The sequence below is a fragment of the Hyla sarda genome, chromosome 6 (genome assembly GCF_029499605.1).
Source record: "Hyla sarda isolate aHylSar1 chromosome 6, aHylSar1.hap1, whole genome shotgun sequence".
Lineage (NCBI taxonomy): Eukaryota > Metazoa > Chordata > Amphibia > Anura > Hylidae > Hyla > Hyla sarda.
In genome coordinates, this window is record NC_079194.1 from 55716159 (window position 1) to 55738497 (window position 22339).

A 22339-nucleotide genomic window follows, 5' to 3' on the forward strand; every position below is an offset into this window, starting at 1 on the left:
TCTTTTTTTTACATTAAAATGCGTCTCCTCTCCCCCCATACAACCCAACTACATCTTCTAATGCTTTTCCTATAAGACTTTAGTGATAACAGTAATTGACAACATTTTTGGGATAGATCAAATCCATTCTTTTTGCCTACATGTCCTTTTCATCCTCCATAACCACATCCTATGGACAATCATTTCCTGCTTATATAACACAAATTCACGGACAGCCGCCTTATGGTTATAAAGTATATCGAGAAGTATTAAATGACGTAACAAACTAAATGGATGAACAAAATAACATCTAGCAATCATTTTCTTTTTAATTGGGATTTGCTGTTTGTATTTAACTAGTCTAAGGTCTCATTGTTAAGATGCCAAAACTTCCTAAAGCATAAGGGGCCACAATACTAGAGGGGCCACAGGTGAAGGGCCTTAGCCTCTTTGTTTTTTTCTCCACACAATGCCACTCAAGACCAGTCACTGCGCAGAAAACGTAACTCATCCACCTTTGGGATCAGATGTCGGATAGTGCATAGCCATAGATCATCACTTCAAATTATGGTGTAGCATACCTGACCTAGTTACAGCGGCACCTGCGATGCTCACTCAGCACCACTTGCTGCATCTCTCATCCTGACAGGTCATTGGGCCTGACATGGCTGGCTTAGCCTAACAGTAGGTAGGTGCATCGGGTCATTCAGGTTCAGCATTGGCGCTGACACCTTCTGGCGATGAGCTATTTGTATGGGCATCTTCCTAGCTAAGTTGCCTGTAATTGTGGTTATATCCCTTTACTCTTTTTTCTGTTACTGTTTTCCTGTGCTATTACCTGACTTCTACTTGTGAACTTACCCTGCTTTTGCCTTCTGATTTTGTAATTTGCCACCCTCTTGGTTTGACACATTCTTGCTCTGACTCTAATTCTGATTCTGTTTTCTACTGCACTGCTCTCTTGGTTTTGACTCTTTGGCTTGTTGCTGTCTTTACGTGCTGATTTTGCACCTCTTCTGCCCGTGTGTTGACATTGCTTGTTTGACCTTGACACCCCATGCACTTGGCTTAGTATAGGGATTGTCATCCAGTTGGGGGTCGCCGTTTTGGGCTGATCATCCAAGTAGGTAGGGAGGGTGGTCAGGGCAAGTTCAGGTCTGTACTTCTCCCCACCTGATGTGAGAAATTGTTGTTTATAGTGGATTTATGGAAGAGTAAATAGGTTCACATACAATAACTAAGTATAAAAAGCAACAAGATACAAAGAAGTAAACAAGAACAAAGTAACTAGATACCCAGGTGATACAGTTAGCCTACACTTTGGGGGCCTCTGTTGAAAATGTAACATCCATAAATTGAATGTAGCTTCAGGTCAGAAAACTTGTACAGTTCCACTGGACTCCCTTAGGAAGACATGTATCAAGCTTTTATACCCTGAGCTTTATGCATCTGTATATATAACAAGATACAAAGCGTGAGCTAGAATGTGGCCCGGTGCCTATATGTGCTATACTGTACACTGTGTGAATATGGTTTGTGCCCTTGTCTATAAGGTAACTTGGCCTTATGTCCATCATTAAAACTAAATAGGGAAAACACAAAGCTGTAAGTCAGAAGTGAAGTACCAAATCCAGAATTAACCCTTCTATACACAGTTCAATTTACATTGTGCTTTATTATGCAATTCTTTGTATGTTATGTATTTTGTTTTACCTTTCGCGATGGCAGCAAACGCTGCAAATAACATAAATAGAACCCAAACAGCCGTCCATAGAGGCAGCCTACACCACTAAAAGAAGCTGTCCCACTTTTCTTACTATGTCTGCTAGCGATGTTTGTAAATCCTATTAGAGCTCCAATGACGGGCGCCTTCTCATTTATGTGTGAGCAGAAGGGAGTGAATGAATTCTGCAGGCTAAACGCTGCCCGAGTACAAAGTGCCAATGTAATAAGATCAGGCTGTCATTTTATGAGGCCTTATGTCATCATTCGGGGATTGGGCTTACAATGTTATTGTTATCACAGTAGTTCTCCACTAGTGATACATCAGTGTTTGAGGCCAATTTAAATGTGATCATTCTCTTAAAGAGCACTTCCCCCTACATGTATCTTTCTGCCAAGTCTTTTTTTTTTTTTAATGATTTCTTTATTAGAATAATAATTACAAATAAGAAACATACACGTTCTTATTACAAAACCAATCCATCAACCCTTCTTGTGTACAATACACTGGATATTGTCGACCTGACATTTATTGAACTTAGTCGTCTATCCATGTTATCCCGCAGCACTTCACCTTATATTTATGGAAAAGTAGGAGAGAGAAAAACAAAGCCCTCAAACATAGTTGCATAGCAATATTCCTATTTAAAGAGTACCTGTCACCAAACTAAACTTTTAATATAATGTTCCTTACATAATAATAAGACACTTTGCTACTTACTTGCTGTGAAAATTCTCAACCTTTATAAACGTTTTTCATGTGATTGAAAAAACGACCACTAGGTGGCTCTGTTCTGTTCCCTGTTGCAATTCAAACAGTTAGTTAGGTCTCCTACCGGCCTGGAAGGAGACCAAACTCAGGAAGTGCATGCCGGGCATGGTGAGGCACAGCTCTCACAGGCTTCAGTGACCTCGCGCCTGCTGGGGAACGCCCACTTTCTCCTGCTGTTTGCTCACACAATGTGAGCAAGGGGAAAGGTATGATACACAGCTTTTTAAAGCTCTGAAATTTTTTTTTTTAAGGGCAGGAAGGGGTGTTAGGAGTAGTTAGGGAATATAATCTGAGTAAGTGTAGAAAATATGGTTTGATGACAGGTACTCTTTAAAGGAGCAGCGCTCAGCTGCCAAAAAGTGGAATATAGCAGTGCATATGTTCAACTTTCACACCATTTAACCATTCTTGTGATCAGTGGGGGTCCGAGCACAATGAGACATTGATTGTGGAGCTGTCTTTAGTGGGCAAACCCCTTTAACAATAGGTGGAGTTTTACTGTACATTCCAAGCAGTGATCACAACAATGTCTATTCCTTCCACTGGAAATTATTATTATTATTTTTTTTTTTAATCAACTGGTGCCAAAAACGTACACAGATTTGTAAATTACTTCTATTTAAAAATCTTAATCCTTTCAGTACTTATCAGCTACTGTATGCTCCACAGGAAGTTCTTTTATTTTTGAATTTCCTTTCTGTCTGACCACAGGGCTCTCTGCTGACACCTCTGTCCATGTCAGGAATTGTCCAGAGGAGAGGTTTGATATGGGGATTTGCTCCTATTCTGGACAAATCCTAAAATGGACAGAGGTGTAAGCAGAGATTTGCTTCTACTCGGCACAGTTCCTAAAATGGACAGAGGTGTCAGCAGAGAGACCGTACAGCACTCACCAGGTAGATGCCATGAGGGATGCTTTATTAATTCACCGGAGCATTACAGCAGCAGCAAGGGGAAGGAAGAAGAACGCAAGCTCCTCGCAGAGTGGGCATGACCAAGCAGACTCCGGCCAAACGGACCTGCTGTACAGTCTGTTCTCGCACCTCGTGGGTGATGGGTCCGTTTTGCGGGAGTCTGCTTGGTCACGCCCACAGAGTGGGCGTGACCAAGCAGACTCCGGCAAAACGGACCTGCTGTACAGTCTGTTCTTTTTTGGATTTGCCTTTACTGATACAAAACCCACTCCCCAAGCTGCTGCCAGATCCATAGTTGAGGTTTTGTCACCTATGAGAATTAAAGGGGTTATCCAGGAAAAAACTTTTTTTTATATCTCAACTGGCTCCAGAAAGTTAAACAGATTTGTAAATTACTTCTATTAAAAAAAAAAAATACCTTAATCCTTTCACTACTTAAGTGCTTCTGAAGTTGAGTTGTTCTTTTCTGTCTAAGTGCTCTCTGATGACACGTGTCTTGGGAACCTCCCAGTTTAGAAGAGGTTTGCTATGGGGATTTGCTTCAAAACTGGGCGGTTGCCGATACACGTGTCATCGGAGAGCACTTAGACAGAAAAGAACAACTCAACTTCCGAAGCTCATAAGTACTGAAAGGATTAAGATTTTTTTAATAGAAGTCATTTACAAATCTGTTTAACTTTCTGGAGCCAGTTGATATTTAAAAAAAATAAGTTTTTTTCCTGGATAACCCGAGTATTTAAGGCGAAGACTTCTTTCTGAAAATAAATCCACCTTGCATAGTTTTATAAGTGTTCATATTAGTCTTATTATGGTTTTCGTGCTGTTTTTGAGATACAACTGTCACTTCCCATCACCAGAAGTTGTATAGTTCTCCATAAATAGATTCCATCATGTCCCCGTTTTTTTTTTTGTGACAGTCCAGGGACTGTAATCTCTATAAAGTTGCCGCTCTCTCTCCGATGTACAACTGGAAGATTTAAAGTTTTACTAATGCAGAATTCCTTAGACTTTCTCTATAAATCACTAGGGTTATATTCTCCGAAATAAAATAAAAAGTGTATTTGCCAAACAAAACCTTTGCTTGTTCGGTCTCCAGTGGATCATGTAATTCTTGTTATCACATTCTGTGTATTATTTCCCGTCTGCTCCTCGGACAATACATGGGACTATAATGCTGTATGGTGTTTAAAATGTATTTCACATTATACTGCGCAAAAGATGAAATAGTGGAAAGTAAGAAGTGAGAAGGATTCATTCTCATCTGAGCGATAGGTGTCCTGCTCATTGAGTTACTGTGGGGATGTTTTCATGATTGAGGACATGGATCCGATCTGGTTTTATTGCCAATTCTTCCTCTATTGCAGACAATTGTATCATATATTCTGTCTGGAATACAAATGCTTGTTGATGTGTGCAATATGAGACGACGGTGATTGTATTTAACTATATGTACTGTTCTTTTAGCACCATGGAGAATAGTTTAAATGAAATACCGCCAGACACATGGAATTATTATATACAACACTGGGTATCTGTCTATAAGAAGGACCGTGGTGCACTAGGATCGGTGCAGAGGTCAGAGGCTATTAAATGGGTTACGATGCTTTTCTATATTCAATCAGGCTGGCAAAAATAAATAAAAATAATAAATAAAATAGATAAAAAATAAATAAAAGTTATACTCATCTGTCCTGAACCCCCACCATGTCAATCCTGACTGTCCCCTGTCTTCACTGATCAGTGCTGTTTGTTTTAAAGGGGTTATCCAGGAAAAAACTTTTATATATATATATATATATATATATATATATATCTATATCAACTGGCTCCAGAAAGTTGAACAGATTTGTAAATTACTTCTATTAAAAAATCTTAATCCTTTCAGTACTTATGAGCTGCTGAAGTTGAGTTGTACTTTTCTGTCTAAGTGCTCTCTGATGACACGTGTCTCGGGAACCGCCCAGTTTAAAGGCAAATCTCCATAGTAAACCTCTTCTCCTCTGTGCAGTTCCTAACACAAGCAGAGATGTCAGCAGAGAGCACTGTTGCCAGACAGAAAACAACAACTCAACTTCAGCAGCTGATAATTATTGAAAGGATTAAGATTTTTTTAATAGAAGTAATTTACAAATCTGTTTAACTTTCTGGAGCCAGTTGATGTATAAAAAAAAAAAGTTTTTTTCCTGGAATACCCCTTTAAATGGGTTACAATACTTTTCTATATTCAATCAGGCTGGCAAAAATAAATAAAAATAATAAGTTATACTCATCTGTCCTGAACCCCCACCATGTCAATCCTGACTGTACCCGGTCTTCACTGATCTGTGCTTTTTGTTTTAACCCCTTAAGGACAGTTTTTTTTTCCGTTTTTGCATTTTTGTTTTTTGCTCCTTGCCTTTAAAAAGTCATAACTCTTTCAATTTTGCACCTAAAAATCCATATGATGGCTTATTTTTTGCGCCACCAATTCTACTTTGTAATGACGTCAGTCATTTTGCCCAAAAATCTACGGTGAAACGGAAAAAAAAATCATTGTGCGACAAAATTGAAAAAACCCCCCGCTGTTTTGTAACTTTTGGGGGCTTCCGTTTCTACGTAGTACATTTTTCGGTAAAAATGACACCTTGTCTTTATTCTGTAGGTCCATACGATTAAAATGATACCCTACTTATATAGGTTTGATTTTGTCGGACTTCTGGAAAAAATCATAACTACATGCAGGAAAATGTATACGTTTAAAAATTGTCATCTTCTGACCCCTATAACTTTTTTATTTTTCCGTTTATGGGGCGGTATGAGGGCTCATTTTATTTTTTTATTTTTTTGTGCATCAATAAAGATTAGTGCCTCTTTTTCCTTTTTGGATACGATTTATCTGATTGTTGTAGATGGATCAGGAAGGGACAATGACACTTCTTTCTTCTGTCTCAGTGATGATGAGATCCATGTACCGCCTACATTGGTAGTTCATGAGTCTATAGGGGTTAAAATAGAAGACTATAAATAAAGAAATAAAGAAATAAATAAATGAATAGTGTATGAACAAATAAAACAAGCCCCGGACAGTCGAGATTTTAGCCCCATCAGCTAGTGGTCCTCCACTATGTATCCGCTAAGTAACAACAACTGTAATAGAAAGAGGGCACAATCTAAATTTGTGTTTTATTGGACCTTATTCTGTAAATGTCTTTTTTTTTTGTTTGTTTTTTAAAAAGCCCTGTATTAAAAAAAATAAATGAAAAAAAAAACAATGGGAGTTTAGCGGAGAAATAAATAGTGCATACACTCCTTTTTTTCTCGAATAAATTCCTTTTAACTACCGTATCCCTGACAGACTCCCATTGAAGTCAACGGGATCCGTCGTGACCTGGTGGTGATCATGTGGTGTCAGTTGTGTTCCGACCTGTTTTGGGGCCTTTCGGCACAAAAAAGGAGCCGAACTGACTCAGAACAGTACTGGGCATGGGAAGTGCAATGTGAACCTACCCTTATCTCTTGGTATCTCACTGTGTTATGAGGCAGACCGCACCCTTTCTCACGGGGCCCGTAGCAGTTTCGTGGGCTGCCCCTATGGGCGCTACTCCACTGAATATGTGAGAACTGTGAAAAGGTAATTTACTCACAGACAGTGGAATTATACAGAGAGCAGTAGACTTGTTCCCAAACTGGCCCTGTGTTAAAATACCTTGACCAAGGTAGTAAGGTAGGTTAATGTCTCACCTGCCATATGCCAAAATTCTGTTGTGGGCATATAGTAGTTAAAGGGGTACTCCCTCCCGTGGACAACTTTATTTTATTTTTATTTTTTTTATCAACTGGTACCAGAAAGTTAAACAGATTTGTAAATTACTTCTATTAAAAAATCTTAATCCTTCCCATAAATTTTATGGGCTGTATACTACAGAGGAAATGGTTTTCTTTTTGGATTTCTCTGATGTCATGACCACAGTGCTCTCTGCTGACCTCTGCTGTCCATTTTAGGAACTGTCCATGTTTGCCATGGGGATTTTCTCCTGCTCTGGACAGTTCCAAAAATGGACAGCAGAGGTCAGCAGAGAGCACTGTGGTCATGACATCAGAGAAATCCAAAAAGAAAAGCATTTCTTCTGAAGTATACAGCCCCTAAAAAGTACTGGAAGGATTGAGATTTTTTAATAGAAGTAATTTACAAATCTGCTTAACTTTCTGGCACCAGTTGATTTAAAAAAAAAAGAAAAAAAGTTTTCCATGGGAGTACCCCTTTAACCCCTTAAGGACCAAGGACGTACCGGTACGTCCTTGGTCCTGCTCTTCTGATATAACGCGGGGTTACACAGTAATCCCGCGTCATATCATGGCGGGCCCGGCGTCATAGTGAAGCCGGGACCCGCCTCTAATAGCGCGCAGCGCCGATCGCGGCGCCGTGCGCTATTAACCCTTTAGCCGCGCGCTCAGAGCCGAGCCGCGCGGCTAAAAGTGAAAGTGAAAGTTCCCGACTAGCTCAGTCGAGCTGTTCGGGATAGCCGCGGCTAATCGCGTCATCCCGAACAGCTGACAGGACAGCGGGAGGGCCCCTACCTGCCTCCTCGCTGTCCGATCGCCGAATGACTGCTCAGTGCCTGAGATCCAGGCATGAGCAGTCATCCGGCAGATTCGTCGATCACTGGTTTCCTATGAGAAACCAGTGATCAACATAGAAGATCAGTGTGTGCAGTGTTATAGGTCCCTATGGGATAACAATGATCAGTATAAGAGATCAGTGTGTGCAGTGTTATAGGTCCCTATGGGACCTATAACACTGCAAAAAAAAAGTGAAAAAAAATAGTGAATAAAGATCATTTAACTCCTCCCCTATTAAAAGTTTGAATCACCCCCCTTTTCCAATAAAAAAAAAAACACAGTGTAAATAAAAATAAAAATAAACATATGTGGTATCACCACGTGCGGAAATGTCCGAATTATAAAAATATATCGTTAATTAAACCGCTCGGTCAATGGTGTGCGTGCAAAAAAAATCCAAAGTCCAAAACAGTGCATTTTTGGTCACTTTTTATATCATTTAAAAATGAATAAAAAGTGATCAATAAGTCCTATCAATGCAAAAATGGTACCGTTAAAAACTTCAGATCATGGCGCAAAAAATGAGCCCTCATACCGCCCCATAAATGGAAAAATAAAAAAGTTATAGGGTCAGAAGATGACAATTTTAAACGTATTAATTTTCCTGCATGTAGTTATGATTTTTTCCAGAAGTCCGACAAAATCAAACCTATATAAGTAGGGTATCATTTTAATCGTATGGACCTACAGAATACATATCAGGTGTCATTTTTACCGAAAAATTTACTACCTAGAAACGGAAGCCCCCAAAAGTTACAAAACAGCGTTTTTTTTTCAATTTTGTCGCACAATGATTTTTTTCCCCGCTTCACCATAGATTTTTGGGCAAAATGACTGATGTCATTACAAAGTAGAATTGGTGGCGCAAAAAATAAGCCATCATATGGATTTTTAGGTGTAAATTTGAAAGAGTTATGATTTTTTAAAGGCAAGGAGCAAAAAACGAAAATGCAAAAACGGAAAAACCTCCGGTCCTTAAGGGGTTAATAGGGCCTGTATCTCCAATCTGTGGACCTCAAGCTGTGGCAAAACTACAACTCTCCAGCATGCCCGGACAGCCGAAGGCTGTCCGGGCATGCTGGAGAGTTGTAGTTTTGCCAAAACTGGAGACCACTGTTATAGGGCATATTACTTTACTAGTTATGTTTTTACTGGTATATCAATGTGTTAGTCAGGGTTGCACTATCATTCAGTCTTTCAATCCCTCATTATCTGAAGTCAGTGATGATGACGGAGCTCTTGAAGAATTACGCGGCTGTGCTGGTAACTTTCACTTGTCCCACCGTATAAAAGAGAATTGAGTAAGCGCTATACATTCCCTTAATGTCAAGGCTGCGTCACAGTTCACCATTCTGCAGATGAACATAATAGAATTGTTTGGCTAACTAAAGCAGAAAAAGTTTTGCATCCCCCGACATAAGTGTGGTGGCCCAGTAAGGGAGGTCAAACATCCCTTATGATATAAAAAAAAAACCTCTGTAAAAAATACGGTTGCGTCAACTTTTATTACTTACAAAACCTACTTTTATTTTATTTATTTGATCCGTGATTGGAAAAACTGATTTCCTTCAAAAGCACGCCACACCTGTCCTCAGACTGGATGTGGTATTGCAGCTCAGTTCCATTTCTAATACCCCACACAACCTGAGGACAGGCGTGGTGCTGTTTTGAAGTGAATGGATCTGAGTTGTAATACTCCACACAACCTGAGGACAGGCGTGGTGCTGTTTTGAAGTGAATGGATTTGAGTTGTAATACCACACACAACCTGAGGACAGGCGTGGTGCTGTTTTGAAGTGAATGGATCTGAGTTGTAATACTCCACACAACCTGAGGACAGGCGTGGTGCTGTTTTGAAGTGAATGGAGCTGAGTTGTAATACCACACACAACCTGAGGACAGGCGTGGGGCTGTTTTGAAGTGAATGGATTTGAGTTGTAATACCACACACAACCTGAGGACAGGCGTGGTGCTGTTTTGAAGTGAATGGAGCTGAGTTGTAATACCACACACAACCTGAGGACAGGCGTGGGGCTGTTTTGAAGTGAATGGATTTGAGTTGTAATACCACACACAACCTGAGGACAGGCGTGGTGCTGTTTTGAAGTGAATGGATCTGAGTTGTAATACTCCACACAACCTGAGGACAGGCGTGGTGCTGTTTTGAAGTGAATGGAGCTGAGTTGTAATAATCCACACAACCTGAGGACAGGCGTGGTGCTGTTTTGAAGTGAATGGAGCTGAGTTGTAATAATCCACACAACCTGAGGACAGGCGTGGTGCTGTTTTGAAGTGAATGGAGCTGAGTTGTAATACCCCACACAACCTGAGGACAGGCGTGGTGCTGTTTTGAAGTGAATGGATCTGAGTTGTAATACCCCACAGAACCTGAGGACAGGCGTGGGGCTGTTTTGAAGGGAATGGAGCTGAGTTGTAATACCCCACAGAACCTGAGGACAGGCGTGGGGCTGTTTTGAAGTGAATGGATCTGAGTTGTAATACCACACACAACCTGAGGACAGGCGTGGGGCTGTTTTGAAGTGAATGGAGCTGAGTTGTAATACCCCACACAACCTGAGGACAGGCGTGGGGCTGTTTTGAAGTAAATAGAGCTGAGTTGTAATACCCCACAGAACCTGAGGACAGGCGTGGTGCTGTTTTGAAGTAAATAGAGCTGAGTTGTAATACTCCACACAACCTGAGGACAGGCGTGGTGCTGTTTTGAAGTGAATGGAGCTGAGTTGTAATACCACACACAACCTGAGGACAGGCGTGGTGCTGTTTTGAAGTGAATGGAGCTGAGTTGTAATACTCCACAGAACCTGAGGACAGGCGTGGTGCTGTTTTGAAGTGAATGGAGCTGAGTTGTAATACCCCACACAACCTGAGGACAGGCGTGGTGCTGTTTTGAAGTAAATGGAGCTGAGTTGTAATACCCCACAGAACCTGAGGACAGGCGTGGTGCTGTTTTGAAGTAAATAGAGCTGAGTTGTAATACTCCACACAACCTGAGGACAGGCGTGGTGCTGTTTTGAAGTGAATGGAGCTGAGTTGTAATACCACACACAACCTGAGGACAGGCGTGGTGCTGTTTTGAAGTGAATGGAGCTGAGTTGTAATACTCCACAGAACCTGAGGACAGGCGTGGTGCTGTTTTGAAGTGAATGGAGCTGAGTTGTAATACTCCACAGAACCTGAGGACAGGCGTGGTGCTGTTTTGAAGGGAATGGATCTGAGTTGTAATACTCCACAGAACCTGAGGACAGGCGTGGTGCTGTTTTGAAGTGAATGGAGCTGAGTTGTAATACCACACACAACCTGAGGACAGGCGTGGTGCTGTTTTGAAGTGAATGGATCTGAGTTGTAATACCCCACACAACCTGAGGACAGGCGTGGTGCTGTTTTGAAGTGAATGGATCTGAGTTGTAATACCCCACACAACCTGAGGACAGGCGTGGTGCTGTTTTGAAGTGAATGGAGCTGAGCTGTAATACCCCACACAACCTGAGGACAGGCGTGGTGCTGTTTTGAAGTGAATGGAGCTGAGTTGTAATACCCCACACAACCTGAGGACAGGCGTGGTGCTGTTTTGAAGTGAATGGAGCTGAGTTGTAATACCCCACACAACCTGAGGATAGGCGTGGTGCTGTTTTGAAGTGAATGGAGCTGAGTTGTAATACTCCACACAACCTGAGGACAGGCGTGGTGCTGTTTTGAAGTGAATGGATTTGAGTTGTAATACCCCACACAACCTGAGGACAGGCGTGGTGCTGTTTTGAAGTGAATGGATCTGAGTTGTAATACCACACACAACCTGAGGACAGGCGTGGTGCTGTTTTGAAGTGAATGGATCTGAGTTGTAATACCCCACACAACCTGAGGACAGGCGTGGTGCTGTTTTGAAGTGAATGGATCTGAGTTGTAATACCCCATACAACCTGAGGACAGGCGTGGTGCTGTTTTGAAGTGAATGGAGCTGAGTTGTAATACCCCACACAACCTGAGGACAGGCGTGGGGCTGTTTTGAAGTGAATGGAGCTGAGTTGTAATACCCCATACAACCTGAGGACAGGCGTGGTGCTGTTTTGAAGTGAATGGAGCTGAGTTGTAATACCCCACACAACCTGAGGACAGGCGTGGTGCTGTTTTGAAGTGAATGGAGCTGAGCTGTAATACCCCACACAACCTGAGGACAGGCGTGGTGCTGTTTTGAAGTGAATGGAGCTGAGTTGTAATACCCCACACAACCTGAGGACAGGCGTGGTGCTGTTTTGAAGGGAATGGATCTGAGTTGTAATACCCCATACAACCTGAGGACAGGCGTGGTGCTGTTTTTGGAAAAAAGTTTCTCTGTTGATGAATTGGGCTTATCTGAAAACTACTGACTACATGGTGCGATATTCTATTTTGTGCACCGAGTTCCTTAGTCTGACTTACTTTCCTTCATTTAGATTTTTCTATATTGTATAAATGAAGTGGTCAGAATGTGACCTGTTATCTGTCAGCAGGTAATGGCCATCTCCAGCTCCTCTGACATCCTGACCCAGTTATCCCAGGGAGGTTTATATCTTATCCTTGAAGTGGTCAGAAAGAGTTGATTAAATGGTTAATAACTTGTATCTTTTAGACAACAGTCCTATAAGAAAACATTATGTCGCCATCCGACCACCGGGCAGAAATCTGGGGGGAAATCTCTGCAGACACAAGATTGGGAATATAATCTCATACTCTGATTGGAGAAATGGCACAGGGATTAAATATGGCCGCCGCGCACCTGATCGATGTGAAACCTGGATGAATGTTTACTGTCCAAACTAATAAAAAATCTGGGATTAGAATAAAAGAAACTGCAAGAAATGTCAGAAGGGGAAAGATAAGTGGAAAACAACTTCATTGAGCTCCGACAAGGTGTTTTAGGAGTTCGAAGTTTTGTTTATTTGCTGTAGAATCATTGTAAGGATATGGAAGCCCTAATATTCCCTATAGCTTATAGTTACTGCCACTGTCCTTCCATCTGCACCGTATATACAATATATCTTATGACCACTGTAACTTTCTAGGGAACTCGCACTGGACAAATTGACTACGTTGTTTTATTCCATATCTATTATACGAGCGATGGGCCCATAGGTGCTTATTATAGGGAATGTATATTGGACAGAGCACATGGCTTTATGGAATACTGAAAAGAGACAGGGAAGCAGTGTACATCCATCTATCCAATATCTATCTATCTATCTCATTATCTATCTATCTATCTATCTATCTATCGATCTCTCATATCTATTCACCTACCTAGCAATATACCTACCTCTCTCTCTTTCGCTCCATGTCATATCTTTCTATCTATCAATTCCTGTATCCATCTGTCTATTTTTAACCAGTATCATACTGTATCTATTTATCTCATTGTCTGTGTCCTACCTATTATTTATATATGTAATTATCTATCTATCTATCTATCTCATATCTATCTATCTCATATCTATCTATCTATATATCTATCTATCTCATATCTATCTATCTCATATCTATCTCATATCTATCTATCTATCTCATATCTATCTATCTATATATCTATCTATCTCATATCTATCTATCTCATATCTATTTATCTATATATCTATCTCATATCTATCTATATATCTCATATCTATCCATATATCTCATATCTATTTATCTATCTATTTATCTATCTCATATCTATCTATCTCATATCTATCTATATATCTATCTCATATCTATCTATCTATCTATCTATCTATCTCATATCTATCTATCTCATATCTATCTATCTATCTCATATCTATCTATCTCATATCTATCTATCTATCTATCTATCTATATATCTCATATCTATCTATCTATCTCCTATCTAGCTATCTATCTATCTATCTATCTATCTATCTCATATCTATCTATCTCATATCTATCTATCTCATATCTATCTCATATCTATCTATCTATCTATCTCCTATCTATCTATCTCATATCTATCTCATATCTATCTATCTATCTATCTATCTATCTATCTATCTATCTATCTCATATCTAACTATCTATCTATCTTTTGATCTCTCTCCTATCTATGTATCTATCTATCTGTGGTGAGGGTGTGATGAGCGGAGTACCCCTTTAATGGCCGAACCACCCCTTTAATTAGAATATATTGGTTCTGAAAACTTCTGAGAACACCTCAGACACGAAGGGACATTACGTCCCCTTCACCCATAAAAGGAGAAATAAAGGAAGAAATATGAGCAGCGATACTGTCTGGGTCATACTGTACAGGATGATAGATTTCGGATTAACTGCAGCCTGCATAGAAGGTAGAGTCCTTCCTAAGTTCCCCAGCCGCCATCTTGTATCTGATTGGCTTCCTGCGCCGTTCCCGACTATCCTTCAGATCGACAGATCAATCCTAAACACACTTGTCATTCCATAATCGCCTCCGAGCGGCTGAAATATAAACCCATTGACCTTTTAATCGACTATGGAGTGTTATGATGGAATGAACAAGTGACAAATAATGACAAGAAGTGACAAGACGATGAATCACTCCTCCGTATGGCGGCTACTTTCTGCGGATTGTGAAGCGCGTGGGACCCTGGAGACGTACAAAGGTCCGGGACGACATACTGTAGAGCAGCGGTCTCAAACTGCGGCCCTCCAGATGTTGCAAAACTTCAACTCCCAGCATGCCCGGACAGCCAACGGCTGTCCGGGCATGCTGGGAGTTGAAGTTTTGCAACATCTGGAGGGCCACTGTTTGAGACCACTGCTGTAGAACGAGCCCACATGGTTAAATCAGACGGAATATGGTGCGTTTGACGTTATTGTGTCGTTTCTAGAGGTCGGAATAGCACCGGTTGCTTAGCAACATAGATCTCAACATGAAATAAGCAAAAGAGATTTTTTTTATTTTATTTTTGTCCTAAAAGTGAAATCCATTATAATGATGATATTGTGCATATTGTTAAAACCGGGGAAAGTAAAAAAAAAAAAAAAAAAAAAAAAACATATTCAACATCTTTTGCCGTACGTGAAATTATCCGGCAATGATAAGAAATTTAGACCAAAGCGTTCCAAAATGTCAGCTAAATAAAGCTAATTTAATGTATTTCAATTGAGCCCAAATGTCAGCAGCTAAAATATCCATGTTGCAGGCGCACTGCCCTTTCTGATGTCTTGGGTGGAAGCAGCACCTTGCATACATACGAGGACATGCATATTTATGAGGTTTATTTTGTGCTTTATTTACCTACTGGAAGAAGCCAAATGATGGATAAAGGAGCGTAGTGTCGCCCTGTGCTGATACCTTTGAGATTTAACTATTATAAGTACAGAACATTAAAATCTATTACTGGGTAAATAAAATATATATTATACATAGTGGGAGATTAGCTCTGTAGAACCAGTCAAATAGCGGCAAAATAGCAGTCACAGATAGGGACACGAACATAAAGGCTTCTCCTGTCTTTTATTGTTTAGTAACAAAACATATACAGCCTTTACAGATCTCTTCCATGTCTACACAGGTGGCTTACTACCAGACACCCAACCCAAAAGTGAAAGGTGTATTCCAGGAAAAAAACTTTTATTTATTTATTTTTTAGATCAACTGGCTGCAGAAAGTTAAACAGATGTGTAAATGACTTCTATAAAAAAATCTTAATCCTTCCAATAATTATCAGCTACTGAAGTTTAGTTGTACTCATCTGTCTGGAAACAGTGCTCTCTGCTGACATCTCTGCTTGTCTCAGGAACTGCACAGAGCAGAATAGGATTGCTATGGGAATTGGCTTCCACTCTGGACAGTTCCCGAGACAGGTGTCATCAGAGAGCAGTTAGATAGAAAAGAACAACTCAACTTCAGCAGCTCATAAGTACTGAAAGGATTAAGATTTTTTAATAGAAGTAATTTACAAATCTGTTTAACTTTCCGGAGCCAGTTGATATATAAAAAAAAGTTTTTTTCCTGGATAACCCCTTTAACAAGTGTGTTACACAGGTGACAATGTTACCTATCAAGGCTGCAAACTTTTGGATTCAGACTCTCCTCAGTGGTTCAGGTGCCTCATAACCTTCCTTTTAGACTCTCATCTAGTTTTAAAGGGGTATTCCGGGAATTTTTTTTTATCTGACTATGCTACAGGTGCTGTAAAGTTAGTGTAGTTCATAATATAGTGTCTGTACCTGTGTGTGACGGTTTTCTCACAATTCTTCTGTGATTTTTACCCCAATATTTATTTTTACCAGCATACAAAATTACTGCTGTCTCGGATTTTTCCCAGCTAGCAATGTGGCCGAGACCTGACCTCACTAGTCGGCTGATGACAGGGAGCCTGTCTGCTTCAATGGGATCAATCTGCAACTAATGCAACAGCTGTAGGCACCCTGATTGAAAACCACAGGTCTTTTGTTTCAATGGGTGGGGTGGCTGATGTGTGGGAGGGAGGAAAATGGAATTGTGGGATTTGAAGTAAAAAAAAAAAAAACACAAGTCAAACAGGAAATATGAGTTCACAAAAAGCTAACCACAATGTGATGGTAATCTCACAACATAGCCATTTAGCCCCAAGACAAGCGCATATCCTTCCTAAGCATGTCCATTACTGTCTGCCAGGTACGTACTAAAATCACCTCATGCTGGATAACCCCTTTAAGGACCAGTGATGTACTGATCTGGGCTAGTTTGAAAACCTGGAGTGGCCCAAGAATGGAATGAAAAGCCCAAGAATGGAATGAAAGGCCCAATTACCATTAAAAAAAACAAGTCTGATAACGTGACGTAACCTAAAGTCCCTACCAAGCTAAGTCTTGAAAGGGATTTAACTATTTCTGGATTTCCCATATCTCACCCAATTTTACCTGGATGATATAGGTGCTTCCTAAAACCTGGTACGACATGTACCTTGGGGAAATAATTCACCCCCTGATGACCTTTCCTTTCACTGTCAGGTCATTAGACCGGGTCACGCAATACTTGATGCCACGATACAGGCAAAAAAAAAAAAAAAAAAACGAGTGTCAGTCTGGCCTCAGAATCCAGGTGTAAAAAGTTTGTTTCCAAATTCTTTGTTATATTTGTAAGTTCAAGTAATAAGAATATGTAGTTCAGTGCAGTAATGTGGTATTGCAGCTCAGCCGCATTCACTTTAACCCATGAGCAGCTGTGATGCAGATGCAATCCTTTCAAGAACACATACCTCAGCAGTAACAGCTCACATTCTTCTCTTCCCGCAGACTCCATTGACCATTGACTTCAGGACTGACACACATATGGTCATGTGACCATATATGTGCAGGTCCTTCAATTACATACATGTACTATAGCACCAGTTTGCTGCAAAATGTGACTCCTGTTCTGCACCAAATCCCTGTAAATCCCAATCAGTTTATGAGACTCCGTATCTGGAGCTAAAGCTGATTTTAGGGAATGCTACCTGGGAAGGTGGGGTGATGAGCTGCTTTGCATATTCCTTTTCCCAGAAAATTGCCTAATGTACTAATGGCCTTTTTTGAATCTCCATACACCGGAAGTAGTGCTCCTCCCTAAGAAGAATACTTATCCCTTTTTCATATATATATATATATATATATATATATATATATATATATATATTATAATTTATTTTTATTTTTATGGAATCTGTTGTACAGGCTTAAAGTGCGGGTGACACTGATGACAATGACACTTACCGGTCCCCACTCCATGCCTACATTTAGCCGCAATCCCTGTTTATTGGGGGGGGTTCCCAAGCTCCCCGTGCATAGTAATGTCCGCCCGGGATTTACCTAATAATGCCTCTATTGTTGAGCTGAGCCTCTGCAGAGGGGAGCGTCATTATGCTGCAGAGAATGCTCAGTGCAGGAGAGGAGGCATTACTAGGGAGATGTCTGATGGATGTCACAGGCAAGGGAGCTTAGAAATGGACCCATTGCACCAAGCAGGTCCTAAAGAACCAGGATTGCGGCAGAACGGAGGCACAGAACAGGGACTGGTAAGTATCATTGTCATCAGTGTCACCCTCAGGTCAACTCTACAACAGGTTAGTGCGGGTGACACTGATGACAGATTCCCTGTAAGTGCGGCTCCAACTCCCTGTCTCCTAGGCAGTTGCCTATCTTACCGACAACCCATACCAGTTCTGCTCTGTTTGTTTTAAAAGGCATAAGTTGCCTGCAATATCCTAAACAAAAAATTGTTTTCTAATGGGTAGACATGGCTACGTAAATAAACTAGTGTCATCCCAAAAGGCACCCTTGGCAACACCCAACAAAAGGAAGATCTGGGATCTTTTGTATATGTTGTACCTTTTGGATCTCTTCGCCATAATTCCCTTTCCAATCTATCATCCCAGATGTTTCGTTCTCATTCACCATCCCCTCCCCTTGTGCACTACACGTAAACACCATCAGCCACGTCTGGTCTCCCTCTCCTGGTAAGGATAACACCCACACGTTTCCAGACCTGCTTTTATCCACTATCATTGTTACTTGTACTTTAAGGGGTACCCCGCTGAAAAACAAATTTTTTTTTTAATCAACTGGTGCCAGAACGTTAAACAGAACTGTAAATTACTTCTATTTAAAAATCTTAATCCTTCCAGTACTGACCAGCTGCTGTATACTACAGAGGAAGTTCTTTTCTTTTTGAATTTATTTTCTGTCTGACCCCAGTGCTCTCTGCTGACACCTCTGTCTGTCTCAGGAACTGTCCAGAGCAGGAGAAAATCCCCATGGCAAACCTATCCTGCTCTGGACAGTTCCTGTTCCAGTTCCATTGCATGCCTGATGAAGCTGCTTAGGCAGCGAAACGCGTTGCATTCTGGGTAAATAAACACCTTGTCTATCACCTACCTGCTTGGTCTGTGTCCAGCGCCACGTTGAGCCGGCGTCGCCATTGAAGCTGCTTACTGGACAGTTCCTGACATGGACAGAGGTGTCAGCAGAGAGCACTGTGGTCAGACAGAAAAGAAATTCCTGTGGAGTATACAGCAGCTGATAAGTACTGACATAGGATTGAGATTTTAAAATAGAAGTAATTTAAAAATTAAAAAAAAAAATTAATGTTTTCCAGTGGAGTACCCCTTTAAAACACTACGGAGACCAAAGCGGGCTCAAAGAAAATAAATAAATAAATACCAAATGATCCGTTATGCACTTGTATGTTCTTATACAAGAAAAGGGTGAAATCGGCTTTTTTTCTTTCTAGATAACGTGTGCCAGTGTTCATTTATAAAGATGTAGTGGACCTCTGCCAACCACCTGGCTACATGGAGCATGCAGCGCCATTAGAGCAGAAGCAACTGTTTGTGTTCACTGCATGACTGCTTGCAGTGGGTGTTGGATGGAGGTGGATGCCAGCTCCATGGTTCTTATGCATAATAAAATGTGTATACAGTAAGTATCTAAGGCTGGTTCACATCACGTTTTCTGCCATACAGGAGCGCATACGGCAGGGGAGAGCTAAAACCTCGCGCTCCCGTATGCCTATCTATGCGCTCCCGTATGTAATCCATTTCAATGAGCCGGCCGCAGTGAAACGTTCGGTCCGGTCGGCTCATTTTTGCGCCGTTTGCGTTTTTACAACCGGACCTAAAACCGTGGTTGACCACAGTTTTAGGTCCGGGGAAAAAGCGCATATGGCGCAAAAATGAGCCGACCGAACCGAACGTTTCACTCCGGCCGGCTCATTGAAATGGATTACATACGGGAGCGCATAGAAAGGCATACGGGAGCGCGAGGTTTTAGCTCTCCCCTGCCGTATGCACTCCCGTATGGGGGAAAACGTAATGTGAACCAGCCCTAAGTAAGGCTGCATTCACACTTCGTTTTTACATTACGGGTGCCGGATCCGGCTGGGGGAGGGGCAAACCGGGCTCTCCCGTACCCCAGCCGGACCGACGTTGAACTCCGGCTACTTTAATGAGCCGACCGGAGTCAAACGGTGACTCCGGTCGGCTCATTTTTGACCCGTATCCAGTTTTGTGACCAGACCTAAAACCGTAGTATACTACGGTTTTAGGTCCGGTCAGGAAACCGCATACGGGTCGAAAATGAGCCGACCGGAGTCACCGTTTGACTCATGTCAGATCATTAAAGTGAATGGAGTTCAGCGCTGGTCCGACTGGGGTACGGGAGAGCCCGGTTTGCCCCTCCCCCAGCCAGATCTGGCACCCGTAGTGTAAAAAACGAAGTGTGAATGCAGCCTACGTAACTAAAAGCAAGTCATTTAAGAACCACTAGCTGTCTGTAGCCATCCGTGCTTCAAGATGTTTTCTTACTATATGTCCTGGGTCTCCAAAATGTTGCAAAACTACAACTCCCAGCATGCCCGGACAGCCAACGGCTGTCCGGGCATGCTGGGAGTTGTAGTTTTGCAACATCTGGAGACTGCTGCTATATGTGGTATATTTGCATGATGAAGCTAAACCGTGGGCACTGCGTTATTATTGGTACTACGATGAAACTGATAAATAGTTTCATTGTGGTTATTGGTATCAGTGGTCTGAAAGTCTCTTAAAGTGGAACTCCAGAGGAAAAAGACATGTTATCAAATCAACTGGCACCAGAAAGTTTTACAGATTTGTAAATCACTTCTATTTAAAAAATGTTAATCATTCCAGTACTTATCAGCTGCTGTATGTTCCATAGAAAGTTGTGTAGTTCTTTCCAATCTGACCACAGTGCTCTCTGCTGCCATCTCTGTCTGTGTCAGGAACTGTCCAGGGCAGGAGAGGTTCGCTATGGTGATTTTTCTCCTGCTCTTGACAGTTTCTGACACTGACAGAGGTGGCAGCAGAGAGTACTGTGGTCAGACTGGAAAGAACTACACAACTTTCTGTGGAACATACAGCAGCTGATAAGTCCTGGAAGGATTAAGATTTTGAAATAGAAGTAATTTACAAATCTGTATAACTTTCTGGTACCAGTTGATATGAAAACATTTTTTTCCCCTCTGTAGTACCACTTTAATCTCAAATCTCTAAAGCAGTGTTTCCCAATTAGTGTGCCTCCAGCTGTTGCAAAACTACAACTCCCAGCATGCCCGTACAGCCTTTGGCTGTCCGTGTATGCTAGGTGTTGTAGTTTTGCCACAGCTGGAGGCACGCTGGCTGGGAAACACTGCCCTAAAGCATTTAGCAGGGGTGGAACAGGTCGATCGCAGGGGCACCTGCACAGTACCCATGTATTAGCATGGTAAAACACCCCGCCCATGACAGAAACCGTACATTGAGATCACTTAAAGGGTACGTTTACACGAGCGGATTTTTTTGCGGGTTTTCCGCTGCGTATTTGAAAGTGGGCGGGCTCTTCTCGACTGTCCGTAGCAGATTTTCCGCGTTGGGATTTACGCTGCGGAAAATCCGCCGCAGTCCCTACTGACTTCAATGGGGCTTGCGGAAAATTTGCTGCGGACAGCCGAGAAGAGCCTGCCCACTTTCAAATACGCAGCGGAAAACCCGCCAAAAAATCCGATCGTGTGAACGTACCCTAAAAGGCAAAACAAATGGTTCGGTCCCTATGGATATATTAGAATAATAAGCAAAAGGTCATTATCATCTGATCAGTCCCGGGGTCAGTTCTCAACATATTACGACTGCGACTAGGTAAAGAATTCGTAGTCACATTAAATTGGAGCCTTGTTAGACGTGTTCATAACCTTTTTCAATTTGACAAGCTGAATGTGAAGTACCAGAAAGTTCACCAGTTAATTCAATTTGTTCGTTAATGACATTGAAGTGGAGACGGAATGAAGTCTTGGTATGTCGGATGATAGGAAAGTATAGGAACAATCTAAATAAATACACTTCTGCACGATTCCTTTATTTTTTTATTTTTATATTTTTTGCTGTGCCTCGTTTTATTTATTTGAAAGGGATCTATGCTGGATCACAAACCCAGAACGGGTTAACCATTGTGAGCCTATGTAGTGCTAACACTTGTTAAAGGGGTTATCCACCATAAGGTGACTTTAGTACTTACCTGCCAGACAGTGATGGACATACTTAGGAAGGATCCATGCCTGTCTTTGTGAGTCCTTCATAAAGCTACTGCTATCTTTTTGGGAAATGGTTATTTCCTGTTGGAGTTCCCGCCTTCCAAATACAAGTCCCAGGATCCCTTGTTTGTAAGTATGAGGTCACTTTTCTCCCTCCCACACATCAACCACCCCATCCATTGAAGCCCATCTGAGCTCCCTAACAGGCTGTGCCGTGTTTGAAACTACAATTTCCCAGTGGTCGGTCGTTCCCCCCATTGAAGCAGACAGGCTCCCTTTGAACACCGGACTAGTGATGTAATTTCTCGGGCCGCAATACAACTTGAGGAAACCTGAGATGACACG

General features: G+C 41.6%; 1 protein-coding gene across 2 annotated transcripts in view; it reads left to right on the forward strand.

Annotated features, from left to right (window-relative positions):
- Positions 1-22339, forward strand: part of GRIN2B (glutamate ionotropic receptor NMDA type subunit 2B) — a 544413-nt gene that overhangs the window by 88065 nt on the left and 434009 nt on the right. The gene's annotated exons all lie outside the window — the stretch shown is intronic.